Source organism: Lolium perenne, chromosome 2 (genome assembly GCF_019359855.2).
Source record: "Lolium perenne isolate Kyuss_39 chromosome 2, Kyuss_2.0, whole genome shotgun sequence".
NCBI lineage: Eukaryota > Viridiplantae > Streptophyta > Magnoliopsida > Poales > Poaceae > Lolium > Lolium perenne.
The window spans coordinates 195012328-195023828 of NC_067245.2; positions in this window are offsets into that span (position 1 = coordinate 195012328).

Sequence of the window (11501 nt, forward strand, 5' to 3'; positions counted from 1 at the left end):
TAACACAAGTGAAACACCGTTCCACTCATATTACATCCCTCAGAGTGGTACAACAGAAACATATGCGAGTCCAAGGTATGTCTATAGAAGTACACACGAACTGTTTACATAAGATCAACAAAGCCTCCTACTTTACAGTGAGGTAAAACTTCAAATAAAGCTCCAGAAGAACGACTTGTAGTCTAACTTATCGCTAGATCAAGCTTAAGAGCTACTTGGCTTACTATAGACATCTAGCTACTTAGGTGCTAGGATTAGGGAAAATGTTCCCTTCTATTACTAGTCTAAGTTTTCCACTCTAACTGATGCAGAAGTTGACTCCATTGACTCCTTTGATTAGATTCTTCATCTTGTTGCAGTGGACTCCTTTGTCTTCGAGTTCCACGGTAGTTTCTCCTTCGATGCCTTGATCTAAGAAGGGGGTTCAAATGGGAGGGAATGAGTACGAGCGTACTCAGCAAGTTCATATTAGGAAATAGGTGTATCATGCACTAGCTACAGCCATAGACCAGAAAGTCATAGGCCAATGCAAGTTTTCATAAACATTTCTTCAAAAGGTTTATTTTATTCTGAAAACTACGCCCATCAGTCTTCACAGGTTGAACAGAACTTCGTGGAGTTCCTTTCCTGCCGCGTTCGCAGTTCCCTTCTCGGAAGAGGGAGTGACAGTCACAATTTTGATACCCTCTACAGAGGTGCGTTACTTTACCCCATAAGAGAACTTATCCTAGTTGCCAACCAAGTCGCGAGCCTTGTCCACACTTCCTTGGTATGGGGCTAGGTATAAGAACCAAGCCAATCACTTCCTTCCCCGCGACCCTGCAAACCCACCCTTTTGTCCACCCGTACACCCCCGGTAGACATCTCCCGATCATACGGCTTTACCCACGGTGTACTTTGGACAATCCATCATAGACGGTAGAGCCTCTCATCCACACGGATGGGGATTTAAAAGGCCATCCCAACCTACGGCAGTGCCTCCAGCACCCCGCCAGGCTCTATCAAGTCCGTTGGCGTGCAGGAGGGAAAAGATACAGCTGACTTCCCAGAGCCATTGTAGATCTTATGGATAACGCGATATGTACGGCGCTAGAATCACTGGACGGCATTGGTACTTAGTCCTAGATGAGTAGTACCCATGCAATGGAACCTCCACCATAAACACATACCATGGTTCCATTGCCCACCACATAGTCATATTCATAATTGTAAAATAATACTTTGCTTTTTAATGCAAGAGTGATAAATATAGTAATTTGCATATAGTTTGATAAAAATAATCAAATGACATGAGCAAGCGATGAACTTGCCTTTCTTGACTGCAAGATTATGCAGTCAAAAGCTTCGATACGTGATAACTCCAAATTATGAAATACCATCATCGTCCGGTAAGGACAATGTTTAAAGAACTGGCAAAGATGCTATAATGGATAGTATGAGATGCAATCGTCTCGAGCGTAGCCTAACCTTGATGATTTAGGATGTATGAGTTGTAAAGATTTCTTTAGGGTTGGTTGCACTTTTAGAATGGTTCTCAAACAAGGTTCTTATTAGGGTGTGGTTATATTAGCATCATATCCAAGTTATATAAGACATCATAACAATCATACACATAAAGAATAATAGTGGAATCATATGTGAAGAACAGTTGTCAATTTTAAGTTCTATAGGACATGGTTGATGATTACTTATATTATACTTCAAAAGAGTAACTTTTGAAGAACATGTTAATTAAGAAATAGTAAGTATTTCACATAAGAACTATGGGCTTCTATAGTTTGATTGACATTTGTGCTTCAAAAGAATAGCTTTTGAAGAACAGGTTAAATAAGAGTCTGAACTACTATACATAGGAGCTATGTAACTCTAGGGTTTACTATTGGGTTCATTTAGTTTCACTAATAGGAACTGGTTGGTTTTTAACTTGGAATGGGTTTCTATATAACAAGTATTGGTAGGTTTATTGCTATGGTTTCTTCTAAGCATCATATCAAAGGATGGTTATCAAGATGGTTCTATAAATTATCTATTAGGGTTTACTATGGTTTCACAATTGCTTTACTAAGTAATCTCTAATTACTTCTAAACTAGATGGTTTATTACTTCTTTAATAGGGTTTAGTTGAATAGGAGCATGTTGTGAATTGCTACACAAGGTTGGTACTAGGGTTCATCATTATGGTTCTACTAAGGTTTGATTGTTTAGGTTGATTCTAAGGGTATGGTACTAAGTATGATAATCAGTGGTGCTAATATATTAACAAGCTAGGGTTGGCTCCTAAGTGACACTAGTGAATCATATAGGTTTTAATTAAGAATAGGGACATGAAATGATAATCTCATGTGACTTGGTTTATGCTAGTGGATCATAAGCATGCATTCAATTGTTGCTTATTAGGGTTCTATATGTTAAGTAAATCTCACATGATTACATGTGACACATAACTAGGGTTTTAGAGTTGAGTTTAATGTGGAATGATCACATAAAATAATGAGTTCAAGGTCTTACTTATATTAGAACTAGGATTTCTCATTATGGTACAACTCTTGAAATAATAATTGGTAATAGAGATGTGGTCACTAATTACTTTGAAACAAAATTAATAATGGTTTTAGCATTTTATTAATTTTCACAAGAATTAATAATTAGGGTAACTCCTATTTAGATTTAATTTAGAAATCAGGGTTTAACAATTGTTATTAGGTTTTAGAATATTTAACTTGTTAACTAAAAATGTTTAAGTAAATGAATTTTGAATTATCAAAGTAATATTAACCTTTAGTATTTTCTCTTGCTTTATTTAAAGAAAATAGTACATGATAGTTTGCAAATTAGGGTTTATGAATAACCACTAATATTTAAGTGGATGCAATTATGGTAAATAAAATTAATCCTAACATTTTACTTAGTTACTGAATAGTTAAAATTTAATTTTTATAACTTAACTATTTATTGAATTCAAATTAGATTTTAAAACACATGAAATGACATAATTAATAAAGTTAAAAATAAGTTAATTTTTATTTTGACACACATTTTTGTTTTATATTTTATTTGAATAGAGTTTATTTTTGTGAGCATTTTGATATATTATTCATATTTTTCTGAGTTGAAACGAATTTTATATAATTTTGTAAAGTTTCAGTAATATTCTGGAATTTGAAATAGCTAACAAATACTAAATGTACCGGTTTGTTTCTACCCACAGAGACAGACATGTGGGGTCTGTGTCCACCTCAGCAGACACGCGACAAGGACTGGTCAATCTTGACCGCGGGTTTGACCTCACCGGCATTTAACCGCCGACGGTCTGCTGAGGACGGCGCCGCCGCTACAAGGCACCCCTGGATGCGAGGTGGGTATCAATCAAACGAGAAGAAGACGAGGAATACGATGGTGGTGGTGGAATAGGCTATTGGTCGCCAGAACTTCATCAGAAACTATGACCCGCGGCGGTGCTCTCCGGTGAGGTGGCTAAATGGAGCTACAGACGCTTCTAGGATGCGAGAGTAGGCTCTACAGATGCGCAAGCTCACCTTGAAGCTCAAGGTGCGATCGGCTCCGGCGATTGTCGATGGAGACAGCGAGGAATTTGCCATTCCCGGTGATCTGTTGCGGAAGGAAATGATGAAATTGACCACGCTCAGACCTCCCCTGGATGCTTGGCTTGATCTGTAGAGGCGAGGCGCACCTCCTCGACCACCTCTTGAATTCATGGTGACCTCCACCGTCGACTTCATGCTCAACTCCGGCGAGGTGCTGCGGATGATTGCGAGCATCTGGGTAGATTAGAGAGGGAATAGAGGGGTGGCGAGGAACTAGGGTTTCAGTGCGAATCTCCTGGTGTATTTATAGACCGAGGGGAGTTCTGAGGCCTCGACACGACGACGGCAATGGTGGAGAGGTGGTGGTCTCTGGAAGTTTTGATTTGGCGAACATCTTTTCGCACGTGGATAGGCTCGGACGCGAAACGATTAGGGTGAAGTTCTGGAACCTTCTGCCGCGTCCGGGCAAGCTTATCGACGACGAGATCGACGTCTACTGGCGATGCCGCGCTGTCGACGCCGGGGAAGAAGAAGAAAGAGGCGTCTCGCTTCGCACGATCTTTGACGCAACCGAAATGGTACGGTGGTGTTGGGCTGACTTCGTTCGCGGGCTGGGCTGGTTCTGGGCTACGTTGGCCTGCTTCGGCTGTCCAGCAAGGTAAGGCCTTCCCTCTCTTTTCTCTTTTAAATTCTGTTTTGAATTTTGTTTTCTATTTTCTTGTTTGAATTCAAATTTGAATTCAGTTTTTTTGCAGGTTTTAAATTATTTGAACATCAAAACCATTTGATAATGATACTCACTGTCTTGTTTGGTTTTTAAACAACCATTTATAATTGATTAATTTTTGTTCTTATGAGGTACAAGTTAAGATTCAAATAGATATTATTTTAGGGTTCATCTCAATTGCTTTTAAATTTAGAAATCAAATATATTCCAATGGTTTGAAAATTTATAACCTCTGCATAATAAACTCATGATTAGGTTTTACTAGTACTTAGTAATATGGATTGTTTACATATTTTAATTATAGCTAGGGTTTAGTAAATGGTAAAGGAAATGTGATTGGTTCATGATTTTATGTGAATGATAGTTCTTAAGGTTGAAGAAGATGATTTGGGTATTGGTTTCACTTTACTCACCAAATGATATTTTGCCTTAAGTATCTATGGCTTGATTTCTAATTGGGGATCCATGATACACATGTTAGGGCCTATCATTTTGTAGATTGATTCCATATGACAAGGTTTATAATTTTGGGAATACTTCACTATTTGAAGTATTAAATAGGCATGAGGCATGGCAGGGTTCTTGTAACACCCCAACTTTTGCAACCTTGTTTAAGTGTCCAGAGTGCAAAAATCTGGGGGAACAAAAACTTTTCTAAATAGTTTGTTGAGATGATTGGTGTTGATCTGCTTGTTAGGTGAATTACCTTGCGCTATTTGCTTAGATGAATCATGTTGATATGATTGCTATAAGATTGTCTTAAGCTACCTCAAAGTAAAACCCATGTAAGGGTAAAACATCTAGCGACTCACCAAATAAAACTCTTCCATTTGTGGAACGAGGAATGCACCTATCCTGAAATCATCTCTGTGATGTGCTCCATCTCACTCCATCCTTTACTCAAGTCTTGAGACTCATTTACTCCTTATTATATCCTTCTCTTGCACCCTTGACATCAACCATTGGCATAGCTCCAAATTTGTCTATTCCTAAAATTGTTATCACATTGAATTCTGGAGATTCTAGCTATATCTATCCTTTGCCATCTGAGACAATACACCTAGCCCTAGTCCTACGCTGTCATGTTCACTTCCTAACCCTACCAATGCCCTTGACCAGATCAATCAACTACCCACTTATCATTGTTGGTTTTGAAGTCAAGCCAATAAGAGGTTTTGTAGGCTTAAAATATTCAAACTTTGGCAAGTCGTTTCTTAGGCACCCACAACTGATATAGGTGAACTAAAGGCATGGATCTCATCTATGCAACCTCCTCTACAACTCCAACGTCTTGCATGTCTCATTCTATCTTGGCAACCCATATTTTCATCTGGATCTTATACCCTATCCAGTGTTTAAACTCTAGATCCCTTCTCCCACTCTAGTCTTTTGGTTTTTCTTAAAAATTCAAGTTTAATCTTTACAAAACCAAGAGTGGATATGAGTGCTACATTATGTAGTAATCATCTACCCTTGAGAAAATATTTTCCCGAAATTGTTGGACCCAAAATCTTATTTTAAGATCCATCTCTATTTCTCACTTCAAAGCTACTTCTAGTTTTATCAAAGCTTTTCAAATCGTTTTCTCATTTTAAAATAGGAAATGTGTGTGGTATTCTATATCACCTTATTTTCCACCCAAAAATAATTTCTACATAATTATATTCTTGGTTTTATCTTATTTTTTGGGCAGAATGCATGTTATGGTACTTGTACCATTTCTTGCTTATTTTAAAATGTGAGAAAACCTACCTTGCCTGGTAATGCAAGTAGAGCATTTCGAAATTCTTGTACTACCTAGCTACTCTCAATATTTTCAAAATACTTTTTAAATAAATCTCTTTTCAAAAATTTCCATAGCCATAGGTAGTGATCCAAATTATTTATCACATGATCCCTTTTAAAATAACAACCCTCCCCTACCTGTCCCTGGTCGACCCAGCATGCTCCCAAATCGTTGTCCTCTTCCTGCTGGCCGCGATCGACCGCGCTCTGTGAGCCGACAGTACGTCGAACACCTGGCGTGCGTGCAGCGTAACCGCTATTCCTGAACCGACTAGGCCTCCCCCGACGCGTCCCCTCATCTCTGGCCCCCTCCTGCTCCCTGTGAATCCCCGACGCAGCCCCTGACCCTCTCCTTGTCCCTTTCTTCATGGCCACGCACGCCGCCCCGAACCGCCTGTCCGTGGTGACCACGTCACCAGGACGAGCGACACGTTCCCATTCATTTTCTCCCTCTCCCTGACTATTTGAGCGGGCCGAGCCCCTCCAAAACCTGGAAGCACCCCACTCTCCTCTCTGAGCCCTCAGAGGTAGCCGAGACGGAGCCCTTATATGCTCCTTCTCACCGGAGTAGAGGTCGAGCTGGGCCGGCCATGCTGCATGTGTGGTTGTGCTCGTCGCAGTCGTCAGTCGTCACCTCTCTTCTCTCGCTCTCTGTATCTCTATGCCTCCCTTCTTTGTGCACACCTAAACCGCGCTTGCTATCTTCCATGACCACCAGCGAGCCACGTCTGTGAGCACCACGGCCACAACACGGACCGTCCTCGACGCTGCTCATGTCGCCGTCACCTGGGAGATCGTTGGCTCGTGGAAACGACCGAGACAAGCAGCTGCGGGACCTCCCCACCTTCCTCAAGCCTGCGGTAAAGTCCTGTTCTTTTTTTCCATCACTGAGACGTACGTGATCGCACCGCGTCATCCATCGCTCTGCATGCCAGCGAGCACGTCGTCGCCGTCACCCGGCCCCTCTCCAACCTTTTTCCTTTCTCAGATCCTTGATGCGTACCTTCCTAGACCTAACCCTGCCCTTGGTATTGTTAGAAACGCGCCGGAACGCCTCCGTGGACGCAGGCTGCCCGCACCGGCCGCGGAGTTCTCGCCGTTCCCGTCCACGCCCTGGAACTTCGCCTGCTTGGCGAAGGCACCTGGGGAAGCCACCTCGAGCCCCTCTTCCTTCCCCACATCGCAGTCCGTCACCCCCGCGACCCCTGCATGCAGACGTCGTCATCGTCGCGTTCGCGCAGCACCGGCGGACCAGGTCGGCGTCCGCATCGTCGTTCGGCGTTTTACCGCGCGCCGAGCCGCCCAAGCCAGGGTCCCCGTAGTTCTCCTCCACGTCCTCGTCACGCCTCCAGCACCCAGACCTCCCAGGGTGAGCCCGCTTCCTTCCTCGATTCCCTGCGTCGCCAGACACGGCCGCGCCGCCGTTCTTCCGTCGTCACGGAAGAAACGATCGTGGCCCGTTGGATCGCCACCCGACGGTTGCATGCCCGCCCGCATGCATGGCAGCAGGCCTGCGGGTCCCGTTCGGGCCGTTTTGAAACCCTCCCCGCTCCCGCGTGCCAGCAGAAGGTTTGGGCCAGATCTGGCCGAGCCAGTGTTTCGGCCCAAAATCCCTTCCTTTTTCTTTTACTGTGTGTGATATCTAAAATTTGTTCTGTAGCTTTTAATTCACTAAATATTCCTCAGATGTCAAAATTACCAGACAATAATTTATTACGGATTATAAACAAAATTTTAACCATAAACAGTTGCATTCATGGGATTTTATGCTACATATATTTAACGATATTTTAGTTTCTGAAATGTTACCGTTTGGGTATAAATTAGTTTGTGGGAGTTATGTGTACCTTTTTGCAGTAGACTCAATTTTGTTGGATAGTACTCTCTAGTAGCTTCATTTTGGTATATCACACCCTCGCAGAAGGTTCCTGGATGTTGTGCTTCTTAGAAAGTTAGATCTGACCAGTAGGGCTTTGTGTGATTTTTAATTTGGAAAATAAAAGGTATTTTGCAACCAAACCAAGTTCCAGGGTTATATATCATGCTAGACTTATCCACGATCAAGGGGATTATTTTTATGAGCTGTCTTTAATTTCTGGGAATTTTATTTCCAAAACAGAGTACCTTTTAAGTATATAAATTGTGGTAATTATTTTGTAGCTCCGAAAAGTGCCAAACCAATTTTGATGGATCACATTTTTCAATACCTATCTGTTGGTATACTTGTTACTGATTTGTTATGCTTTAATGTTTGGGTTCTTTAAAAATGGATTGCTCTAGTTTCTGACTTATTAAAATGTTTTAAAATATTAAAAACTTATTTTTGAATAATTCCAGTGCATGTGTGTTCAGCATGTTAATAGCTTCCTGTAGGTATGCTGCATGTATTTTTTGAGCCACAGAAAGATTTAGGCCATTTATTTGATCCCTAAGTCATTTCTGGTTTTATAAAAATCATAACTATTATTTTATAAACCCAAATTTAGTGAATCCAAATTCTGTAGCTTTATAATGTCACGCTTTACTCCCTGTGAGTTTACCAAAATTTTGTGTGCATTATTCTGGAGTGGCTCATTAAATTGATCCTAGTGCTTATTTTACCATAGGAAAATTGGGTTGTTTTTGTTTAAAATGATTTGTGATAAACTTTGGCACCAGACCCTACTGGTGGTTTTCGAAAGTCATTAGGCCCCCCTTGCTTGTGTAGATTATGATTTGTTGTGAGGTAGAGCATTTTTGGCAAAATAACCAATTGTCCCTAGGTGCTAATTATTGATATGTTCAGTTTCTATGATTTAGTGGTTTGATGTTGTGTGTTGATTGTGTGGTTTGATGATATGGCTATGTGTTGATTGTTCTCCCTTTTCTTTTGCGACGTTAGAATGCGAACGCTATCAGAGAAGGAGAGGATCTTGGTGAGGATTTCGAAGAAGAAGAAGAAGAAGAAGAAGAAAGAGTTGATGATTCATGAAGATGAAGTCCAGGGACATATAGCCAACAAAGGCAAGCCACCTCTTGATGCATCTCTGATCCTATATATCTTTCTCTTGCATTATTGCAGATTTTATAAAGTGCATGTCTTTTATTTATTATGTCGGTGGTTAGCACCACCCGGAGTTTTATAAATCCACCCTTAGGGTGCAACCCTCATTGTTACCTACTGACCACCTCTTTATTAGTGATATGGTGCTTATCACCTTGTCATTCTTGTCGCCATTTTTCGAAGGAAAATTGGACTATAGGTTGGGAGCCCTGGAAAAATGATTATGAAAATGTTTTCCTGAAAAGGAGTTTTCGAAAAACTTGGAATGGGGTAGCCCTGCCCAAGTGTGGGTTTATGAAAGGAAAGATGTTTTATGGAAAGAAAATTTGCTGGAGGAAAGTGGAGAAAAGAAAGTGTTTTCGAAAACTTTAGCGCCTAAGTACTCACCCGGATTGAAAGACAGTACAACCACATTACCCCAAAGTGTGCACGGGGCGTAGCGTAGTAGTTTGTCTCGCCTTAGTTTGAGTCCTGCAAATGTAAGGGGTAGTCCAAACATGGACACCTATCGACCATGGCCTTCCCAAAACTGGGAACGCCTTTCCATTGCGTATCGATGGCAGGGGTATAACCTATGAGCTCCCATTGAATAATGCCCCGCAGTTGGTCACGGCATTCCGGAGGGTCGAGCTGGTCGGGGAATTTGCTACTCCTGGGTAAACGTCCCCTCGGACTCTGGTGTTGGGAGGTACAACTCTAGGCGGCATGTCTTGGGCTAAGGCGAGCAGGCGAAAAACTACGATCGGGTACTTGTCGTGGCATATGTTGTTATGCAGGGATGATGCCCACACGATAAGTATCCGGATCTTGTGGGGAAAGTGTACAACCTCTGCAGAGTGAAAACTATTCGAATAGCCGTGTCCGTGTTATGGACGGTCGGGAAGGTTGTTGCTTAGCCTGAAGAGTTTTGTTTTACAAAAGCGTTTTCTCAACTATTGTTTTGGGAAAGTGATGCCAGTGGGACTGGTGGAAAATGTACCTGAGAGGTACGGTGGAAATTTGGAAAGGTTTTGACGGCCATTTGAGATGGCCGGAAAGGAAATTGGGTCACCCGTACCTATTAGTCTGCAAACAAAATGGTTTACAAAAAGTTTTTCAACAAAGATACAGATATGTCATACTCTTGAGAGGAACCACCTCTCGCTCCTTGTCGCCCTAGTATAGTGCTTGTTCCTTGCTACTACCAAATTGCATATCCTTTACTTCTCTCTAAGGTGGTTTGCGAGTACAATTCATAATGTACTCATGGCTTTGTCCCTGGCTATTTACTTGGCCAGACTTGGTGGAGTTCGACAGATGAAGAAGAAGTTGACGACGTCTATGCGAGCTAGGAACGTCTTCCCAGTCAGTTTCCTGTAGGGTTATGGCATAACTTGGGCCATACGAACGCTTTCATCTGAAGTATTTCCGCTGTGTGATTGTTGATATCCTGCCATTGCGGCTCTTATGTAAGTATTGGTCATGTGACATGTTGTAATATTTTTATTCGGTAATGTAATGGATGATGTATTTGATACCAGTTCGGTTATGCTTTCACGACACACACTGATCATGGGATCGTGAATGTGTATGCATAACGGGTGTTTCAGACAGCTAGTTCGGGGCCCCACAGTTCTACTTATGATCCAAAGTGATACTTGGATTGAAATTCAAATAAGGCCTAGGGTTTTAGTTATGATCACCAATGTGATACACAACTAGGATTAAGATATGGTATAAGCTTTGATCATGTTTTAGTGGCTAGGGTTATCCTCCTCACTTGGCTAGCAGTTATGCATCAAGGCAATGCTGGGTTTGTCTCAAGTGTTAGGATAAACCAGGTTTAAGTACCATATCAATACTACACAAGGCATGAGTATTGGTCTGGATTAACTACTATTGATAGATTTATTATTTCATGAGAAGAATGAGATCTATGGATCACATATATAGGTTTAACTTATCATCTCAATTTACCAGATATGATCATGTATTATACATGATCCACTCATTCCTCACTAGACTCTCTTCTCTAGTACTTCTCTCATCACAGTCACTTAGATTCTTAGGGTTTATGATGATCACCCAATTTGTAATGATCAAAGTATTGGCCTCATAACAATTCATTGATGAATTATGGTTCTCTCTCCAAGATCAAGTATTAGTCCATACACTTGGGTACACCTCTTAACTTGATCTCTCTTGGATAGATAGGGTTTTTCTAGGGTTTATGATCATTACCAAGTTGTAATGATCACAACACTTGTCTCTCTCTTGGATCACTAGTAAAAGAGGTTCTTACTTACTATCAAGTATTAGCTAGGTCAATTAGGGTTTAATACTTGATATGTACCTCTTCTAGCATTAATTAATATCAATTGTTTACCTCACATAGATAGGGTTGAATATTAAACTAGGTTCT